This window comes from Capsicum annuum, chromosome 1, assembly GCF_002878395.1.
Source record: "Capsicum annuum cultivar UCD-10X-F1 chromosome 1, UCD10Xv1.1, whole genome shotgun sequence".
Taxonomy (NCBI): Eukaryota; Viridiplantae; Streptophyta; class Magnoliopsida; order Solanales; family Solanaceae; genus Capsicum; species Capsicum annuum.
In genome coordinates this window covers 95442378-95463862 of record NC_061111.1, presented here as the reverse complement: position 1 = coordinate 95463862, position 21485 = coordinate 95442378, and the positions used below count along the sequence as shown (strand labels likewise).

The window sequence follows — 21485 nt, the reverse complement described above, 5'->3', positions numbered from 1 at the left end:
GGGATCAAAAACAAAATACACAGCCACAAATGGGCTCATATAAGAAAGAGTGGACCCTTGATCAAGCAAGAAATACATGTCACGAAAAAAGAGCTGTAACGTACCAGTCACGACATAAGGTGACGCCTCAGACTCCTGTCGAGATGCAAGAGCTTATAGCCTGTTCCAACCAACGCCGACACTAGGAGCAGTAGCAGACGCCAAAGCAGCACCACTAGTTGCAGGAGCAGAAGATTAAGCAACCGAAGCTTTGACCGCTCTTGAAGCACCCTTACCAACTAGACAATTTCTAAGCATATGGCCTGGCTGACCACATAACACATATCCCTCCCTTCATCACAAAATCCCTGATGAAATATGACCACAGAATCAACAAGGAGAGCATGAAGAAGTTGACTGAGCCCCACTCGCTTGAGATTTGGCACCCTGTGCCCAAAAATTATCACCACCCTACTGATGCCTATCAACCAAAGACTTCGGGTAAGGAGCATTAGCAGAAGAGTAGGATCCAAAACTCCCCCACTTCTTCTTTGGCCACTTACTGCTATCTCGACTGCCTTGCTGTTGCCCACCACCTTGTTCAAAAAACCTAGACTTCTTACCCTGCCTTTCCCTAAACTTTGCATGTTTTCTCTTTTCATCCTCCACCTGTTGCATGTGGACAACCAACCTCAAAATATCCATATCCTTAATTAGCAAAGCAGTCTTACTTTCAAGGATCAAATCCTGAGACAACCTAGAAGTGACCCTTCTCATCCTCGCCCTCATATCTGACACCAAATCTGGAGCATACTTTAACATCTGATGAAACTTCAAGGCATATTCATTGACATATATCTTTCCCTGTTTAAGATTCACAAACTCCTCTATCTTAATTTCTCTCAGCTCCTTAGGGAAGAAGCAATTCAAAAAAGTATTTGAGAAAATCTCCCATAAGGACAACTCCTCAACATCACCTCTATCCCTATCCCACTCCTCATATCACTGGTACGCAACATCCTTAAGATGATAAGCTGCAAAATTCACCTCTTTCACATTCGTGGCCTACATCACCCAGAGTATTTTCTCTATTTCATCCAAGAAACCCTATGGATCCTCCTCCACCTCCACACCAGTAAAAGTAGGAAGATTCGTTTTCATAAACAGGCCAACCCATGTGGCCTTAGCAGATGAAATACCAAAGGAATGCCTCTTAGCCTGAGTAGCAACAAATAGAGCAATAGTATGAATCGATTGACAAAATTCCGCATTTGTCACCTCACCCTGAAAAGGACTAGTAGGAACCGATGGAACACCAAAAATATCAGGAAATGAATCCCTAGACCTAGTATGGATCCCCTATATCCCTTCCACATTGTTCCTAGATAGGACGGAAGAGTTTCTCTGTATTTGTAGCACCCCATGTCTGCACCCTGGATGTCAAATGGAGTTCATAATCCTGAAAGACCACAAGCTAACCCGTGACTGGTAGCTGCTGCAAACACTGAATAATAACACTATAAAAATGCAAAAATTAGGCTGAAGCTGCCATAAGGTTCATAACTGAAATCAAATACTGATAAATAAATACTGAAAACTGAACATCTTTCTGAAATAGTCTAGCCTGAAAGACTCAACTGTCTGAACATGGAGTTGATGGGACAAGTCCCCAACTAACTCCGACTACTGAATATACTACACAAATGAAATACTGAAATGATAACTCTATCCTCGAACTATGAGGACTCACCACTAAATCTGTTGCTAATAGTCTGGACTGATAAGTACGGTCAGGAGCCCGTGCATTTGAACCTATGAAATAAGATATCATAGCACAAAAGAAAAAACATGTCAGTACTTTGAATGTACTGGTATGCTAAGTGAGGTAGGATGATATGCAAGGGTTCATATGTATGAACAATAACTGACGGAATAACATGAATATAACTGAATAAAAGTATATATCTGAAAATGCTATAATTACTGATTATGCAATGCTGACTGTGAATCTGCTTTACTGTAACTGAGATCACTGATAACTGAATTACTGATAAATGGGTGACTGTTTCTACCAGTTCTGATTCTGTGGAACCGAACTTAGTTTCATACTAAGCTGGGAAACTGTGTCTGATAGTCCCGATTCTAAAAATGAACTGAGGTTTTATACCGAGTCTGGAACTAAAACTGTAACTGTGGGAGTGTTCATCTAACCGACATAACCCGATTATGAACTGAGTTGGGGTCCAACCTTTGACCCCAGTTGGAAGGGTGTTAGAACCTTGCCAAGGGATGCTAACAATAGTTGTGAGTTAACACTATCTGGAAGGAAGGCCTTTCGTCAACCCTCACTGGCAGGAAAACTCGTACGAGATGTATCAACCCTGATCTGGCAGAAAGATAACTCAACCTACGTTGGCTACGTAGTTCTATAACACAGGGATTGCTACTAAGGGTTAAACCCTTCACTGACAGGAATGCCTCCATCCTTGAATTCGCTCGGTGCTGATTCCTACTCCCAACTGAAAGGACACTGAACTGATTTCTAGACTGTAGTAGGCTTGACTGAACTGTTACTAATAGTGTTGTCTATCTGAATTGGACTGAGTTCACTAGGTTCTTTTAAGTGAATTGGACTGAGTTCACTAGGTTCTGTTAACTGACTAAATACACTGAATTCGGTAAACTGAGACTATTCTGAAACTACTAAAATTCTAAGTAAATAGCTAGGTTTCGGGTATGAATAACCCTAGGACTCGATAGCATTAATAGTAAAACATGGCACAATCTTAAAAGCATGATAACTAGTCACTTAGTCACAATGCATTCATTGAGGCATTTTATCAAACACTTGCATGGCATAAACTCTTACACATACTATTATGGCATGATTTCATCCTTTAACTCACAGGAACACTTTATCAAACACTTGGGAGCATAATTCATGCACATAATAATAATAATAAACAATGTAAGCATCATGATTACAATTCCAACTCACAATTATAAGGGGACTTTAAACATAAATCCGCATAACACCACACATAGGTTAATTACTTCATATGAATCTTGTCATAAAACATAGATTAGAAACCCAAATAACATCATAATCTTGAATACAATCAAATTCAACAAGAAATTCATGGAAGCAGTCAACTTATGATTTTAAAAGAGGTTCTTGAACTCCAAGGGTGAAAGGAAACCCTTGGATGAATACCTAACATACCTTGATTGTTAATTTTGTAAAGATTGGGGTGAGTTCTTGGGACTTGATTTTTGAACCTGATGAAGCTAGGGCTTGTTCTTGAGAGAGTTTATGAATAAAGAATAAGGGTTTGCCCGATGATTAATTTTGTGTTAAGGCTGAATAAGGTTGGAAAAAATAACCCATTTGCCCCCCACAAACCCAGATAAAGTAATGCTAGACGGGGCCTCCACCGCGTCGCGACCCCTACTTGGGTCAAGCAACCATTTCGATGCGACAGCTACTCGGGTCTAGAAGCCCTCGCGGCGCGACCCTGAGCTGGGTAAGCTGGGTCAATTGGCCCTCGCGACATGGGCCTATCACGACCCCTTCTTGTTTTGGACATCCAAACTCACCCTTACACAAATCCGAAAAATTTGAAACTCACCTGAGGTGACCTACAAGTGACCCTGATCATGAATCAATATGAAAATTAACATACTAAGGTCGGGAAGGTTGAAAATAAGGCCCTCCAATTTTGAAGGCTAAAATGATTCTAAGTCTTGACACTTGGATGAAATTTTCTAAGCCTGGGGCCTCTTTTGGCATGCTGTTTAGGATAGAAATGACTAGGATTTGTGGTCTTACAATATCTCCCTTTTGGGAACATTCAAATGAGACTGACTGAACTGAGATTGCTGATAGACTGAGCTTACATACTAAACATGTACAACTGAAGCATGATTACATGACTAAAACTACTGTTGTATTGAATTTTCATATTGAACATGCATAACTGAAGCATGACTGAATTCTGTTGACATGACACATGACTGGGTTGTTTCATGAAGGTATGCATGATATGAGCATGTTATGCAACGGAACTGATATCAAATTCGTAAAGAAAATCTGAACATGGAATTGAGTAAATTCAAGGAAGACTGTTACCTTGAGTTGAGTCTGAGTTTGTGGAAAAAAGGTGAGGATACTTGGTCCGTATTACTGCTTCTTCTTCCCAAGTAGCTCCCTCGAGGGAATAATTTTGACAAAGAACTTTGACTAGAGGAACTTCTTTGTTCCTCAGTCCGCGAACCTGATGATTGAGGATTTCGACTGGGATTTCTTCATAAGAAAGACTGTTTTGAATATCTATACCCTCTATAGAGACTATAGCTACTAGGTCACCTATGCATTTCTTTAGCAAGGAGACATGAAACACTGAATATACTGAAGTTAGGTCTGAAGGCAACTCAAGCTCGTAAGATACCATTCTGAAACAGTTGAAGATTCGATAAGGACCGACATATCGGGGACTGAGTTTCCCCTTCTTGCCAAACCTCTTCACTCCCTTCATAGGCGAGATTTTCAAATACACATAATCACCAATCTCAAACCCTAGATCTTTTTTTCGCACATCTGCATACAATTTCTGTCAGCTCTGAGCTGTCTTAAGTCTTTCCCTGACCAACTGAACTTTTTCTAAAGCATCAAATACCAAGACAGGCCCTACCACTGCGGCCTCACCCACTTCAAACCAACCAATGAGAGAGCTACATCTCCTCCCATAGAGCGCCTCAGATGGAGCCATCTGAATGCTGGAGTGATAGTTGTTGTTATATGCGAACTCAATTAAAGGAAAGTGGTCATCACAACTACCTCTAAAGTCAATGGTACACACTCTTAACATATCTTCTAGGGTCTGAATGGTCTGTTCTGCTTGACCATTTGTCTGAGGGTGGAAGGCTGTACTGAGGTGAACTTGGGTACCAAGACCCTTCTAGAAGGCTTTCCAAAAATGAGGTGAACTACGTGAGGGCTGAAATAATGGACAACGAAACTCCGTACAATTTGACCAACTCTCTGACATAAAGCATGGCATAATCCTCGATTGAATAAGAGGTATGAACTGGTAAGAACTGAGTTAGTTTGGACATCCAATCTATAATGACCTAAATCAAAACATGTTGGCGACGAGTACGGGGCAGGCCCATCACAATCCATGTTCACTTCCTCCCACTTCCAAGTGGGAAGTGGGAATACTGAACTCTTGCATAGCTCCACTAGACTTCTGATGCTCGAACTTAACCCGCAGACATGTCCGGCACTTAGCTACAAATTATGCAATGTCTCTCTTCATCCCACTCCACCAATAGACTTCCCGCAAGTTGCAGTACATCTTGGTGGCCCCTGGGTGAATCGAGTGGCGCACACTATGCGTCTCTGCAAGAATTTCTTTCGCACACTATCCACACGTCACACATAGTCTACCTTGGCAGCGTAACACACCATCTCCCCCTTGGGAGAAAACCTCTACTTTTTGATCTCTGAATGACTCTTTTAGTTTAACTAAATTGGGATCCCTGTCCTGCTTTTCTTTTACTTCGAAAACCAGAGATGATTTTGAACTATTTTGTACCCATACGCTACCCTTTGCTGAATCGACTAAGCGAACACCTAGACGGGCAAGCTAATGAACTTCTTGAACTAACTTCTTCTTACCATCCTCCACGTGAGCAACACTACCCATAGACATCCTACTGAGAGCATAAGCAACTACATTGGCCTTGCCCGAATGAAACAGAACACTCATGTCGTAGTCTTTCAACAACTCTAACCACCTTCTCTGACGTAGGTTCAAGTCTTTCTGAGAAAACACATACTGCAGGCTCTTCTGATTTGTGAACACATCAACATGTACTCCATACAAATAATGTCTCCAAATCAAGGCAAACATTATAGCTGCAAACTCAAGATCATGAGTGGGATAGTTCTTTTCATGGGGCTTAAGCTGTCTAGAGGCATAGGCTATGACCTTACCTCTTTACATTAAAACACACCCTAAACCAACTTTGGAAGCATCATAATATACCACAAACCCGTCTGAACCATCTGGTAAAGTCAAAACTAAGGTTGTAGTGAGTCGAGTCTTCAACTCTTGAAAACTCTTCTCACAAGAATCTTACCACCGGAACTTGACTTTCATCTGAGTCAATCTAGACATGGGGGATGCAATAGATGAAAACCCTTCCACAAACCGTCGGTAATAGCCAGCCAAACCCAAGAAACTCTTGATATCTGATGGAGAGATTGGTTTGAGCCAGTTTCTCACTGCTTTGGTTTTTTAAGGGTCAACTCTAATGCCATCACCGGAAATGATATAACCAAGGAAAACTACTGACCTTAGCAAAAATTCACATTTACTGAATTTGGCGAACAACCGATGGGCTCTGAGGGTCTGTAACACTATTTTGAGATGGTTTGCATGATCATGTTCGGGAGTAGACAAGAATGTCATCAATGAAGACTATGACGAACAGGTCCAAGTACTGCTTGAACACACGATTCATCAAGTCCATGAAAATTTTTGGGCATTGGTAAGACCAAATAACATGACTAAGAATTTGAAGTGCCCATACCGAGTTTTGAAAGTTGTTTTTGGAATGTCATCTTCTCTGACTCTAAGCTGATGATTGCCTAATCTGAGGTCTATCTTAGAAAATTAGCTAGCACCCTGGAGTTGGTCAAACAAGTCATCGATTATGGGAAGTGGATACTTGTTCTTGACTGTGACTTTGTTCAACTGACGATAGTCAATACACATTCTGAGAGAACCATCTTTCTTACGCATGAATAGAACTGGTGCACCCCAAGAGGATACGCCGGGTCTGATGAATCCCTTATCTAGGAGATCCTTCAGCTGTTCTTTTAACTCTTTGAGTTCTGCTGGAGCCATTCTGTATGGCAAAATAGAGATGGCTGAGTATCAGGAATGAGGTCTATTCCAAAGTTAATTTTCCTCTCGGGAGGGACTCCGAAAAGATATTCGAAAAACACATCTGGAAATTCACATGCTACTGAACCTGACTCAAGACTAGGAGTCTCAGAACTAGAATCCTTAACTCGAACAAGATGGTAGACACATCCCTTGGATATCATTTTCCCCGCTCTTAGGTAGGAAACAAGCTGAGCCCTAAGTGTTGAAGTACTACCCCTCTATTCAAGGACAGGTTTATTCGAAAACTAAAAATAGACAATTCTATTTCTGCAGCCAACTGAAGCATAGCATGAATGAAGCCAATCCATGCCAATGATGACATCAAAATCTGTCTTTTCTAGCTCTACTAAGTCTGCTGATGTAACTTTCTGAGATACCATAACCGGACAATTCCTATATACCCATCGAGCTATGATAGATTTACCCACTGGGATAGAGACTGATAAGGGCTCTGCTAGGATTTCGTGACTGACTCCGAAGTCAATAGCTATATAAGGAATTACGAAGGACAAAGAAGTTCCTGGATCTAGCAAAGCATAAACATGTAAATGATAAACTTGTAACGTACCAGTGACCACATCAGGAGAACTTTCCTGATCTTGTCAGGAATGAAGTGCATAGAGTCTGCTTGGGCGCTGCCGACTAGTGGCACTGGAAGCAGCATCTTGTTGATTCGGGCAACCGGACTAAGCTGAGGGATTGTTATGCTGACTTTGCGAACCCACATGAGGACACTCTCTAACCTGGCTTACCAAATCTTAAACATACATCACTGCCAGCTCTGTATACACCCTGATGGTTTCTGCCACTTCTGGAAAAGAGGATTTGTTCGGGCACTCCTAACACTACCCTAAGGTTTAAGTCCTAGTGTCCTATCTTTATTAACATCTCTGAATTTTGGCACTGGAGCACTAGCTGAGGACGAAGATGAAATTGAAGATTTCGAGCGAAACTGTGAACGATTACCAACCACTAACCGTCTCCAGATGCTATATCCACACGCGACATAGGGGCCGAAGCATCATCTTCTCTTCTTGCATAGTGATTAGGTTATTGAAGCGGTTAGTGCATTAACTTTGGAGTGGTGAGCTTCTTTACTTTGGAAGACATTTATTCTTAGTCTCCTATCTTCAGGCTTAGTCTTATTTTGACTTAGTTTGGCTATGGTCGGGGGCTTGTCCCAACATATACATTTCTAAACATCGATTTGTATAGAGGTATTGTGGATGACTGTGGACTTAGGAATATTGGTTAGGTTGATGAATCTAATGAAGTGCTTAGACATGTTTAAGTTAAGACTTGTAGTATGTTTTCCACTATCTTATTATATGGTTGAGATTTACCCGACCCTTGTGATTGATGTGATGATTAGGTTGGGTTATCAGCGTGACTTTTTGGCTCATGTGGGCTTGAGGTTCCTATATGACATGGACGGGTTTCAGGTCATGGTCATATTTATTCTTTCTGTAGAGGTAATTTCTAAATCCCTTAATAACTTGTTTTATAACAAGGAATTTAAAAGATTTGGAATGCCTAAACGAAGTGACAACATAAACTACGTAGCTTATGATGATGGCACTATCATCTTTTGTGTTGCCGAAAAAAGGACTTTACAACTAATTATGGAGACAATACAAGTTTATGAGAAGTAATCAGGTCAGAAAATTAATAAAAAAAAGTTCCTTCTTTATTTTTAGTAAAACTGCTCATGCAACTCCTCAACTAGTAGAGGATATTACTGGTTTTAGCAAAGGGAAGTTTACTTTAACTTACCTTGGCTACCTAATTAGGCATGCCAAGAAAAGGAAAATTCAATTTACTAAACTAGTGAATAAGGTTCAGAATAAACTACATGCTCGAAAAGGTAAATTATTATCTTTTGGAGGAAAAGTTGTTATGATAAATAGTGTGTTCTAAAGTATCCCTATATATTTATTATTTGCCATCACCCCCCACCCAGGTGTGTAATTCATGATCTTCATAGAATCTTTGCTAGATTCCTTTAGAACTTTAAGGAAACAACAAAATATAGGCATTGGGTAGGTTGGTCTAGGGTCCGTTGTCCAAAAGAAGAAAGGGTCTTTGTTTTAGATCCCTATTTGATGTAGTAAAGGCATTGTTTGCAAAATTGTTGTGGAATTTCAGGACCAAGAAGTCTTTATGGGAAAATTTTATGTAGATCATATATTGTAAGATGCATAGACCACAAATTGTGGATTGGAAAGGAGGTTTGGAAACATTGAAATACATGCTGGAAGCTAGGGAATATTTTGATCAAGAAATATGGTGGGAACCTCGAAATGGTCATGCTAGTACTTGTTATGATAACTGGTCTAAGACGGGTGCTTTGTTTTATGTTTTACCTATTTCTAATGTGCGACAATAAGGCTTTGAGGATGTACAAAATCTTATGTTGCAAGGAGGATGGAATGAGCCTTTGTTACATCAGTTACTTCTAGAGGATATCTGCATCATGTTGTGAACAAGCTACAAGTGATAGAAGGCTCTAAAGAATAGGATAAATCATGGTGGAGATTGAATAGTAATGGCAAATTCTCTGTTGGAAGTTCCTGGAATTTAGTAAGAGAGGAGAAGGAGAAATCGAGTTTTTTGCTAATATTTGGATCAACAACCTACCATCTTAAGATCTTTTTTCTATTTTGGGAAGTTTGTAAAAAGATAATTCCTATTGGTGAGGTTTTGATTAAAATAAAGATTGTCGATGGGGTGAAATATAGATATTTGAACATTTTTGCTTATGGAATGCCCTGATTTTAAAAGGATTTGGTAATTGGTGGCTAATATTACAGGACTTCATGGTCCTTTCATTCAATTGAAAGATATATACTTAAGTGGTGGCTGGCAAACCGTGTTCCAAAACTAAAGCCTTTTTTCAAACCAATTCCAGCTATGGTTGTGTGGCATATATGGAAGAGAAGGGACTATATTCATCATGAAGAAACAACGTTATTTTTTCAATGGTTATGGAATTTAATAAAAACATTCAGTTGTTTGCTATTTTAGTATATCCTTGGTGAAATGGAGACATTCTGTATCTTTTCTCTTATGCAAACCCTAGCCACCACCCCATCATATGATCATCGCCATTCCATCCACTGGCCAATCAAATTAGTTAGCTAGCTGGCCTCCCCTCTTTCTCCACACTCCGATTTTCCTATTTTACCTTCAGGGACAACATTTTCCAATGATAATAATTCAAAAAAAAGTAAACAACACCACTGATAAAGGGCCTAGTTTGCCTAATGTTCCTAAACAACCTAACGTGAATGAATCTTTAGCATCACAAGTGGGCAAAAATGCAGATTTATTGAAGCCATCAAGTATTAATTTACAAAGAATTCTATAAAACCACATGTGGATCCCATCCCTTATCAAGAAAGCTACACACAACAATCGAGTGCCAAGAATTACATGGACGGAGGATGAAGTCAAATGCATGATTACCATGGAGAATTTATAATATGTTGTGATCGGCAAATTCTCATATGGTTGGCCTAAAAAGGAGGAGCTGAGGATTTTGATGCCTAAATAATATAGTATTTAAGATGATTGCAAGATTGGTCTCTTGAGTTGAGAAAAAGAAATTCACATCAAATAAAATGCCATATCGTTGCCAGGTTTAGTCCTTTCTGAATTTTTTCCACTTTCTAGGGGAGAAATTCTCCAGCTGCTCTGGCCACTCAAGCGACTATGGCTGGAATTATATCACTGGGAGATAGTAGCATATACTACAACGCAGGTTTCAAATCGTATGAAATCACTAGGTGCAAAGAAGGTACAGACATATGGTATGATTGGATAGAGCGAGGTAGGAACTTAATGAGGAGGGTGAAGATAAGCATTAAAGTTCTGAGATGGTTGGTCTCTGTATTCATTGAAGCATCGAAGGTACAGGGGAACATAATTAAGAAATGGAATTTAAAGGGTCGCTTTTCAGAATTTTATTGTTCTCTTAAATACAATGAAAATGGCCGATATGTCAGTTTTATTGCTATTCAAGGACAGAACAAATCTGTCATTATTACACCGGAAACATCGTACAAAGAGGGATGGGGAAACATCACTCATAAAATAGCGAAGCTCATATATGAGCCAACAACAGAGTAGAAATCACAAAGGAACACCGGAAGGCATATGGATATCTCCTTCAGAGAGGCATTCAAATGTACTAGATAGACGACGGAATCCATGAAGAAGGCACAGGTGCAAGCAGCAGGCACTCGTATAAGGGTACTGAATGAAGCAATGACATCGAAGGCAGATTTATTGAATAGATGCATTGTCGGAAAATTTCACAATTCTCTACCGGAGATCCCTACTCTAAATGATGTAAGAAGATGGCCATGCAACACATGGAAATCAGCCATTGGGGTCGGTGTCTTTGCGATGAACGATGGACAGTTTTTGTTCGAACTTCCATCAAGAGTTGCAGCAGAGCACGTCATGGTAGGGTTCTGGTTCTAGAAGAAGATGAATCTAAGCCTTGAATGGTGGAGACCAACTACAGGGTGCTGGCCGAAAGAAGTGACGAGAGATTGGGTGTGGATAAGAGTTCTAGGACTACCTCTGAGCATATGGTCCTAGAAAATCTTCAAGCAAATCGGAGACCAGTGTGGAGGTTTTGTCGAGACTAAAGAAGAAACAACACTAAAAAACCACCTACACTGGGCCCGTATCAAGGTAAAGGGAGACAGGAGGACGTTGTCGAGGGAAATAGAGATATCCGGTGAAGGCTATGTCTACCAGATTCTGATCTGGTGAGAAATTCCGGTGACCGTCAGGAAGGAGGAGAAGAGAGAGGAAGACCAAATTGGACCAGCGGGTAATAAGAGTTTTGTACCCACTATAGTGAAGGATCATTAGTCCACAGAGAAGACCACGAGGGGACTTCAACAGCTGGCGAAAATTCAAATTGGAAGACACGTGAGTCTAATTTAAAAGAGAAAGGGCCACTATGTTCTACTGCTGGCAAAATCAATAGAAGGGTTCTATGGGCCCAGACATTTTAGGCCCAATAAAAAAGAAGCAAAATAATCACAGATCTGAAGCCCAAGAGATAGGTATAATTAATATTGAGATCATGGCCAATTTGATGCAAATCTCTACACACAATAGCTCTGAGAAGCTGGGAAACCAGGAGAGATGAAAAATATTTTCTTCAAAGTGATCAAAACGAAGGGGTATTGATGGAAGCAGAAACAGTTATAGGTATAGTAGAAGTAATAGAATCAGAGAGGCAGGCAACACAACTAACATATCTAGACATGCAGGGAGAAACTAGCAGTTATACCTCCGAAGATGTCATTCTTTTGATGATACAACCACCAACAGAAGACATTACTCAATCAAGGAGTTCGCCAAGCTGGATTAGACAGCATATAATCAGTTTGAGTGCAGAATTTGGGGTTGATTTTAGAGGTTGTGAGGAGAAAGCAACAAAACTCTTCATGAAGATAGACAACAATAAGCAGGAAAATAAAGTAATAAAAGGGGTACAATCAGTAACTAAAAAAAGGGGTAAATAAGCTGAAAGGTCTAGAGTTGGACACTAAGTTCATGAGTTTTGGCACTAAAAGTAAAAGGGGATATCTGGCCATAAAAGATCGACGAAACTAAATATAGTATCCTGGAACATAAGGGGGATGAATTGTGCTAGGAAAAGGGTAGTAATAAAAAATATCTTGAAAACCTGGGATGCAGATGTGGTATGCTTTCAGGAGACAAAAGTGGAAGGAGAAATCACAGACATAGTCAAAGAAGTATGGGGGAATAGGTGGGTAAACTACGCTCAACTAGAGGCTAGCGGAACTAGGGGTGGTAGTTATCATGTGGGATAAGAGAATGTGGGTAGGGGAAATTAGTAGTGTGGGGAGGTATTCTGTAACCTGCAGCTTCACAGGGAAGTGCCAAGATCTCAGTTGGCATCTTATAGGAGTCTATGCTCCAAGTGAAAGAGAGGAAAAAAAAGAAACTTGGTGGGAAATCGGAGCAGCCAGAGGTCTATTTATAGGACCGTGGATCCTTTGTGGCGACTTCAATACTGTTAGACATCCATCGGAAAAGAAAAACTGCAGCAGAATCAACAAAGGCATGACAGATTTTTCAAATTTCATCGAGGACATGGAGCTGGTGGACATAGAATTATCAGGGGGAAGCACAGTTGGAAGAAAGGGGACAGACACATAACAGCTTCCATATTGGACAGAATACTTTTCTCTGAAGAATGGGCATCAAATTTCAGAAATATAAGGCAGAATCTACTGCCTAGAGTAACCTCTGATCACACGCCTATAATGTTACAATGTAGTATAGAGAGACCACTAAATCCTATTTCAAGTTTGAGAATTGGTGGTTGGACGGATGGCTTTAAGGAAAGAGTAAAAAGGTGGTGGGATTCTTTTAATTGCACCGAGAAACCAGATTATATCTTGGTTACAAAACTTAGAGCATTGAAAGGGAAATTGAAAGAGTGGAGCAAAACTATCTCGGGAAACTTGAGAGCCCAAAAGCAAGAGGTGTTGAGACAACTAATTGAACTAGAGGAGACGTAGGAACATAGAGCTTTAGAGGCAGAAGAAATAACCTCTAGATTAACTCTGAATATGAAATTTGAATACATAGCCAATAGGGAAGAAATCGCATGGAGGCAAAGGTCCAGGGCGGTATGGTTAAAGCAAGGGGATAGGAATACTGGCTTTTTCCATAGAACTGACAATGCACACAGGAGTAAAAACACAATAAATAAGTTAAAAGTAAGAGGTGTGATCCTGACAAAAGCAGAAGAGGTTCATGAGGAGATAATAAGTTACTATAAGAAGCTATATTCTGAACCAGAAGACTGGAGACCACATCTTGACATGAGAAACTGTCCAATGATCGAAGAAGAGAAAAATAGCTTACTGATCGTACCATTTGGGCAACAAGAAATTCTGGAGAGTATAAAAGCATGTGCAGGTGACAAAGCACCAGGACCTGACATTTTTTCTATGGCTTTCTTTAGCCAAGGTTGGGAAACCATCAACATTGACCTAGTTGCAGTAGTACAGAATTTTCACAAGGAAGAAATCTTCGAGAAGAGCATCAATGCCACATTTGTAGCTCTATACCTAAGGAAGTAGGGGCTATGAAGTTCAAAGATTTCAAACCTATAAGCTTGGTAGAAGGGGTGTACAAGATCATAGCCAAGCTCATGGCAGAAAGACCGAAGAAAGCTATACATAGTCTTGTGGACAGACAACAAATGACATTCACTAAAAGAAGGCAAATCATGGACGCAGTGTTGATAGCAAATGAGTGTGTTGAGTCCAGACAAAGAAGCAAAAAGTTGGGGATTCTATGTAAGCTAGACATACAAAGGCCTACGACCACTTGAATTGGAACTTTTTGATCCTTATGATGCAGAGAATGAGATTTGGAGCTAAATGGATCAACTGGGTGAAATATTGCATTAGCACAGTGTACTAATCAATAGAATTTCCAGTGGTTTTTTCCCTTCACAAAGGGGCTTGAGACAAGGAGACGCCCTGTCTCCCTTCCTTTTCATCCTAGCAATGGAAGGACTTAGCAATATGATTCAGATGGCTAAGAAAAGAGCTTGGATCAGGGGTTTTCAGGTCGGCACCAGGGCAGCAACAACCTGAAAATAACTCATCTGGAATATGCAGATGACACTCTAGTCTTTTGTGAAGCAGCGAAGGACCAGATGTTATTCCTAAAGGAATATGCAGATATTATACTTGCGCATTTAAAGAATATGCTCCTTTGTAATAATATTCTTTAAATGCGCAAGTATATTCATCTATATAACACATATTACATATTGCTAATTTTAACATTAAATTCCTATTTATATCTTTTTCTTCATCTTGTTCTTCTATTATTGTTGTCGTACTACCAAATTCATCTTTTATAGCTGTTTCATATTTTTTTAATAATTCTATAGGGGTTAGTTTAGTTGTTGTTGATGCTGTTCCTTCTATAGGTTTATTAGTTCTTAATACTTTTTTGCTATTTTCAGTTAAATTTGAAAACCATAGTTTTACTGATCCTATTAGTGTTCTTTTTATACATTCTGGTGCATCTGTTATATTTATATTATTATCTAACAATTGTTTTGTCATATATCCTATCCATAATTGTATTGTTTTTTCTGTATCTATTACACAGTCTAGGTCTAAAAAGTTATAATTTTTATTAATTATTTGTTTTGGTATCCATTTGTCATATTCATTATATTTTTTAAACTTATTCTTATAATATATAGGTTTTCTTATTTCTGTTGTTTTAGGTATTATATTTTCATCTTCTTTTTTATCAAGAGTATTTATTTCTGTGTGGGTACTTTCTAAGTTTTCTTCATTAATTTCTTTTTGTTTTTCATTGATTTCTAAATTTTTTGTATTTGTTAATATTTCTATATATGTTTCACTATCTTCGGAATCATAATTATCTGTCTCTGTCTCTTCAACATCTATATTATTTATTTCTAATTCTTCGTTTTTTATTTCCAATTTTTCCTTAAATTGATTTATTTCGTTCAGTAATTTTTGTTCTCTATCTTTTTCTTCTTTTTCTTTTTGTCTTTGTTCATACAGTTGTTTTAACATTTGTAGTTCTTTTTCTAATTCAGCAATCCTACTATTTTTAGTTTCTTCTATTTTTCGTATTTCTTCCTTAGTTTGTTGTTTTATTTTTTCTATTTTCTTTTTCCTATCTATCTCTTCATTTTCTCTTTCTATTCTTATCATTGCTGTTAATTTATCTTCTAATTTTAGTTCTTCTTTTTCTAACATTAGATATAAATGTTCACCTATTTTCTTATATCTTCGTCCTAGATTAGAAAATACTATTTTTATTTTTGATCCTTCGTTGTTTTCATATATTTTTTCATCTATTATAAATTTTTCTTTGTTCATTTTATTGTGAATAGTTCATGTTGATATATATATTCTAAACTATCTATTTGTGATTCCAATTTTGATATTTCATCTTTTTGTGTATTTATTAAATTTTTACTAACTCCGACAAATATGTTATAATGTAGTCTTTTTATTCTTATTTTTAATTCTTTACGTTTTTCAGAAATAATTTATTTTAATTCTTTGTATTGTTGTACTTTATTCATTTTAAATTATATTTATAATATCTTGGCAGATATCTAAATCTAATTTTATCATAATTGGGTGGTATGTGTTTCATTCTTCTACATTTTAAATGGATTATTAATTTTGATTCAATACTAGATATTAATGTAATTAAGTAGGCTAATCTTTGTGGGTTTTTTTTTGTTTTATTTAGACTTATATATTCTGAATAATTACTAAATAAAGATTCTTTAATTTTTCTAAAAGCTTCTCTATTTTTAAATGGTCTTCGCATAATTAATTTAATAATTTATAGGTTAACTCTAACAATAACTCTAACGTATATCTCGCTTCCGTATTTTTTGAATTACTGGGCTCTGATACCAATTGTAGGGGGGTGCGGATATCTAATGTATGAAATAGATTTATTAGGTAACACTCCTCCTTTGCTTTAGTTACTGCAATTTAAAAAAGTCGTTCCTCCTCAATGTCTTCTTCCGCAAATTGTGCTTGAGGATTATTTTTAAGCTTGCACACTTTTGTAACGTGACCTGCTTGTTTGCAATTTCCACAGATTGCATCAGTTCTCCACCAACAAAAATTCTCCAAGTGTGTTTTAATTTTGCAGTGTCTGCAAGGAGGATAATTACCTTTTCCTTATTTTTTTTGTGCATATAAGGCATTTTCAGTAACATTGTTTTTTCTAAAGGCTCTTCTTTGCTATTGTGCTTGAAGAACACTTATTAGTTCTTCAACAGAGATAGTAGAGAGATCTTTAAACTCTTTCAGAGATGAGATTTTAGACTCGAATTTATCTGGAATTGTCACAAGAATTTTTTCAACTATTCTGTCATCTTTGAAATCCTCGCCAAGCAACCTGATTTTACTGACAGGCAAAGAAATCTTTTCAGATTACTTAGCAATAGTTTCATCCTCTTGCATTCTAAGAGATTCAAAATCCCTTTTCAAATTCAAAATTTGCATTTGTCTAACTCGGTCACTTCCTTGATATTCTTTTTTAAGTTTTTCCCAAGTTTTATTTACTATCTCACAAGCAATGATTTTAGAAAAAATCAAATACGCAACTGAATTTTGAATAACAGTTAAGGCTTTGAATTTTTTGAGCTTTTCACCTGAATGAGATTTAATTTGAGCAAGGGTAGGATTTTTAGGGAGTGGTTGTAACGGTGTATCTTCCGCTACAACTTCCCACAGAACATAGGCTTGAAAATATGATTTCATTTTCACTGACCAAATTTGGTAGTTTTTGCTAGTGAAAATTTTTTACGCATTCAATGAGAGACTACTGCTTGACATCTTTTTGGTTTAAAATAGCCCTATGCTTTGAAAATAAGCACAGGTTGAAAATGGTAGCCCTGACGGGCAAAAATGATATGGTAGCGCTTTGAAAGAATTCACAGATCCCGTAAAATCAATGAAGCTCTTTGATACCACTGTTGTTTTTTAAAAAAAAAAAAGATAGGGCAGCGAAAAGGGGTTTAAAATGACTCTCAATGGATTGAATAACTTTCAATAGCTTTCAATAAGTTTATTAAGAATAAGAGGGCTTTAAATAGCCAACTTGAAACAAAAAATCTACATAATTTCAAATTAAAAAACATACAATTTCTCAACTACTCGAACAACCTAGTTAAAATTCAAAATTCAAATTCATTTTAATCTAAATAGCTTATTTTGCTAAAAACTAGTGCAGTAACTTAAAGTAATTCTCAACAGTTTTCCCTGAGGTAATTTTTGCCTAATTTATTTAGGGTGTTCTATTGGTCATGTAAAGAAGAGAAAGGTGTATTTTTCTAAACTGATTAAAAAAGTGCATAACAAATTAAAGGCCTGTAAAGGGAGATTACTGTCTTTTGGAGGTAAAGTAATTCTTAAATAATGTTTTGAGTAGCATTCCAATCTATCCGTTGTGTGCAATAACTCCCCTAAATGTGTTTTGCATGATATGCATAGAATTTTTGCTAGATTCCTATGGAATTTTAATAAAATGGGAAAAAGAAAGCATTAGGTTGCATGGTCAGATATTTGTGTTTCAAAGGAAGAAGGGGCTTTAGGTTTCAGGTCCCTTTTTGATATCTCAAAAGCTTTATTTGCCAAGTCGTGGTGGGTATTTAGAGCTCAAAAATCAATGTGGGCCATCTTCACATGGAACAAATATTGTCAAAGATTTAGACCTTAAGTGGTAGAGTGGAAGGGTGGGTCTGAAACATGGAAGGTGCATGTTAGAAGACAAAAGCTTTAATGATCAGGAGATCCGGTGGGAGCCTAAGTGTCACCATGCAAATATCTAGTATTATAATTAGACACAATTGGGAGCTTTGCATTATTATTTACCCATCACAAATAGTGATGTTTATCCAGTTAAGGATGTAAGCAAGTTGTTTACACAAAGTTAATGGGATTCTAATATTTTGGAGTCATTGTTTCCAGGAGAGGTTTGTCAACGTATCATAAAAACGCCAGTTGTTGAAGAAAATTCAAAAGAATAGGACAGACCATGTTACATGCTCTATTCCTCAGGTAAATTCAGTATTAAATCTGTCTGGGAGGTGATGAGACAAGGAAGAGAGGTACATGAGGAATTTAAACAATTATAGGTGAAAGGATTTCTTTTAAAGTTTCCTTCTTTTTGTGGAGGTTATGGAAGAAAATGATCCCTATTGGTGAAGTTCTTGTTAAGATCAAAGTGTGTGATGAGATGATCTGTAAATGTTGTGGAAATAATGAACAAGAAACTGTGGAATACTTGTTTATTAAATGTCTCGTTGCTAACCAAATCTGGAGAAAATTTGCAGCTGCAGCTGGAGTAGAGGGACCCTTTCTACAACTAAGGACACTGTGTACAAGTGGTAGACTTCAGACATCAGTCTAAAACTAAATTTATTGTACAAAGCTATCGCCATGTTTATTCATTTGTAGATCTGGAGGAGAACGAATGCAACTATACATAGTGGAAGGATGTCATTTGTGGGGATGGACCTGGAAATAAACAAAAACATATTTCTATTTGACAAGCACAAATTTCCATGGTTGAAGAATTTACCAGGTGAATGGCCACTGATAGTTAAATACCTGGAATCATGTACTCCTTTAGTAAGTTGCAAGGTTGTTAGTAGGAAGCCCCCTGATGTTGGTACTTACATGTGCAATTCAAAAGGGAACCCATGACCAAGTTTTGGAGCTTTTTGTGTTAGAATTGGATTGGTAAGACTTTTTTATGCAGAGGCAAGGAGATTAGAGGATGGTACAAACGTAAGGGATGAAGTAATAGCTTTAAGAGATGGGATAGAGTACTACATCAATCAGAATTTAACTCTTTTGACTCTAGAGACTGACTCACTCACTATCAAGAAAGTAATTGATGGGATTTGGGAGGTACCATGTAGTATTGCCACTGAAATCAGGAGAATAAGGATACGTATGAACTGCGCATCCTGAGCCGGGGGTCTATCGAAAACAGCCTTGCTACCTCTCCGGAGGTAGTGGTATGGACCGCGTACATTTTACCCTCCCCAGATCCCACTGTGTGGGAATACACTGGATTTGTTGTTGTTGTTGTTGTAAGGATACATATGAGGAATAGGGATGTGAAGGAGGTTCATACTCTAAGGGAAGGCAATAAGCTGGCATATTTTTTCACTAACCATGTTTTCTCTTCTGCATAAATAGAAAGAATTAATATTTATCTATGACGAATATACCACAAGAAGCAAAGGGCAAAATTAACATGGATAGAGCACAGATACAAACTTGAGGTTAAGAAAAATGCAGAATCCTAACTACAACATACAGGACCATCACTGAGAATCATAAACATGTAACAAAAGAGCACAAAACCAGTTTCAAGCAGGCAACACAAATGCAAAAAAGGAGATGATTGAATAAGACACAAAAGGAACAATTACTCACATTAATTTAAAGGATTTTGTGGGTGAGATATGTACCTGCTATCCTTGTACTTTAAATAGTGATCAGCTCAATTTTGAGCTCAATCTGTTGGAGTGTAAGCATGAAGGGTACTTCTCAGGATATAACTTACTACACAACAATTACAATCAAAAGAAGCAATAAGGAAAGCATGTCAAGGGGTCAATGTTGGAGATGATAATAAAGAAAAAAACTAAACATAAAGGTGGAAAGGTAAGTACCTATTTTCCTTGCTTTTTTTTTTCACTGGTATTAGCTCAATTTGAGCTCGGCCTGTGGGAGGTAAGGAGGATAGGGGTTTATTAGGTCTTGGTGCACACAATTGGTAAGAAGTATAAACATAAAAATGTAAATACATTTACAAGCAGGGCTTACCGTCATGGCCTAGTTGACAAGGAGATGCATTGAAAATTGAACAAAGAATCAAAGAGATATACTGACACTTTTAAAGGAGGTAAAGATCTTGATAGCCATTGTTCATTTATAAACAAATCAACCCTAGTAGAGTTAAAGAAGTCTTTAAAGTGACAGATTTCATTGTATTCGTGAGAATTAAAACACCAAGGTGAAAGCTATGCTAACTCAATGAGGTAAAGGTCTAATTATTAAGAAAATGAGCTAAGGCGAGAGAGATGATTACTTTCTTCAGAGCATTTCATCATTAGAAGGCATGGAGATTTTGAGAAAGCTGCATTTGAGTGAGATGATGAAGATAAAGTTGAAGGGTCAACTTTCCAATTACAGTTTCTAGACACTTCTGCCTGATTTGTAAATATCGAGCTTTTAGTTGTTCTTTGGTTCTTGTTTTCTATTGGGCTGGGTCAGGCCAGGCTATTATTTGGACCTTTGATTTTTTAAAAAATTAGAGAAAATAGCATACTGAAAGATTATAATTATAATAAATAATAATAATTTTATAAAATTACAGTTTATAACATGAATAATATTATTTTATTTATTAATTAGGCAAATGCATATTTTACTCTCATCACTTTATATTTTTCTATTTTCACTCCATAATTTTACCTCCCCCAAATATAGTCATATCTTTATTCCCTTTTTTTCATCTTATTTTTTATTATTTTATTTTTTATTTTATTTTATTTTTATTTTTTTATTTTTTCTCTTCTATTTCTCTTCTTTTTTTTTCCGTTTTCATTTTTAAAACTTTTTACTTTTTGTTTTCTTTTTTTTTTCTTTTTCATATTTGAAGATAATTATCTCCATGATCTTCAAAATTTCAAAATAAAATGTCTTTCACTCTCTTATATCTCAACATTTTTCCTTGTTAGTTTTTTTTCATCTTATTTTTTATCATTTTATTTTTTTATTTTCTTTTTCTTCTTTTTTATTTTTTTTTGTCTCTTTTTTCTTTTATTTTTATACTTCTATTTCTCTTTCTTCCTTTTTTTTCTTTTTCACTTCTCTTTTTTTTCTTTTTTTTCATTTTTGTTTTTGTTTTTTTTCGTTTTCTACTCTTCTATCTCTAACTTTTATT

General features: G+C 37.2%; 1 long non-coding RNA gene across 1 annotated transcript; it reads right to left on the bottom strand.

Annotated features, from left to right (window-relative positions):
* Positions 1–1539: 1539 nt before the first annotated feature.
* Positions 1540–20815, bottom strand: LOC107877739. The gene is made up of 4 exons (XR_001676489.2): positions 20628–20815; positions 20209–20260; positions 20005–20098; positions 1540–1791 (listed from the first exon to the last, which is right to left on the bottom strand). It is a non-coding gene; the product is annotated as an uncharacterized LOC107877739 (long non-coding RNA).
* Positions 20816–21485: the final 670 nt, after the last annotated feature.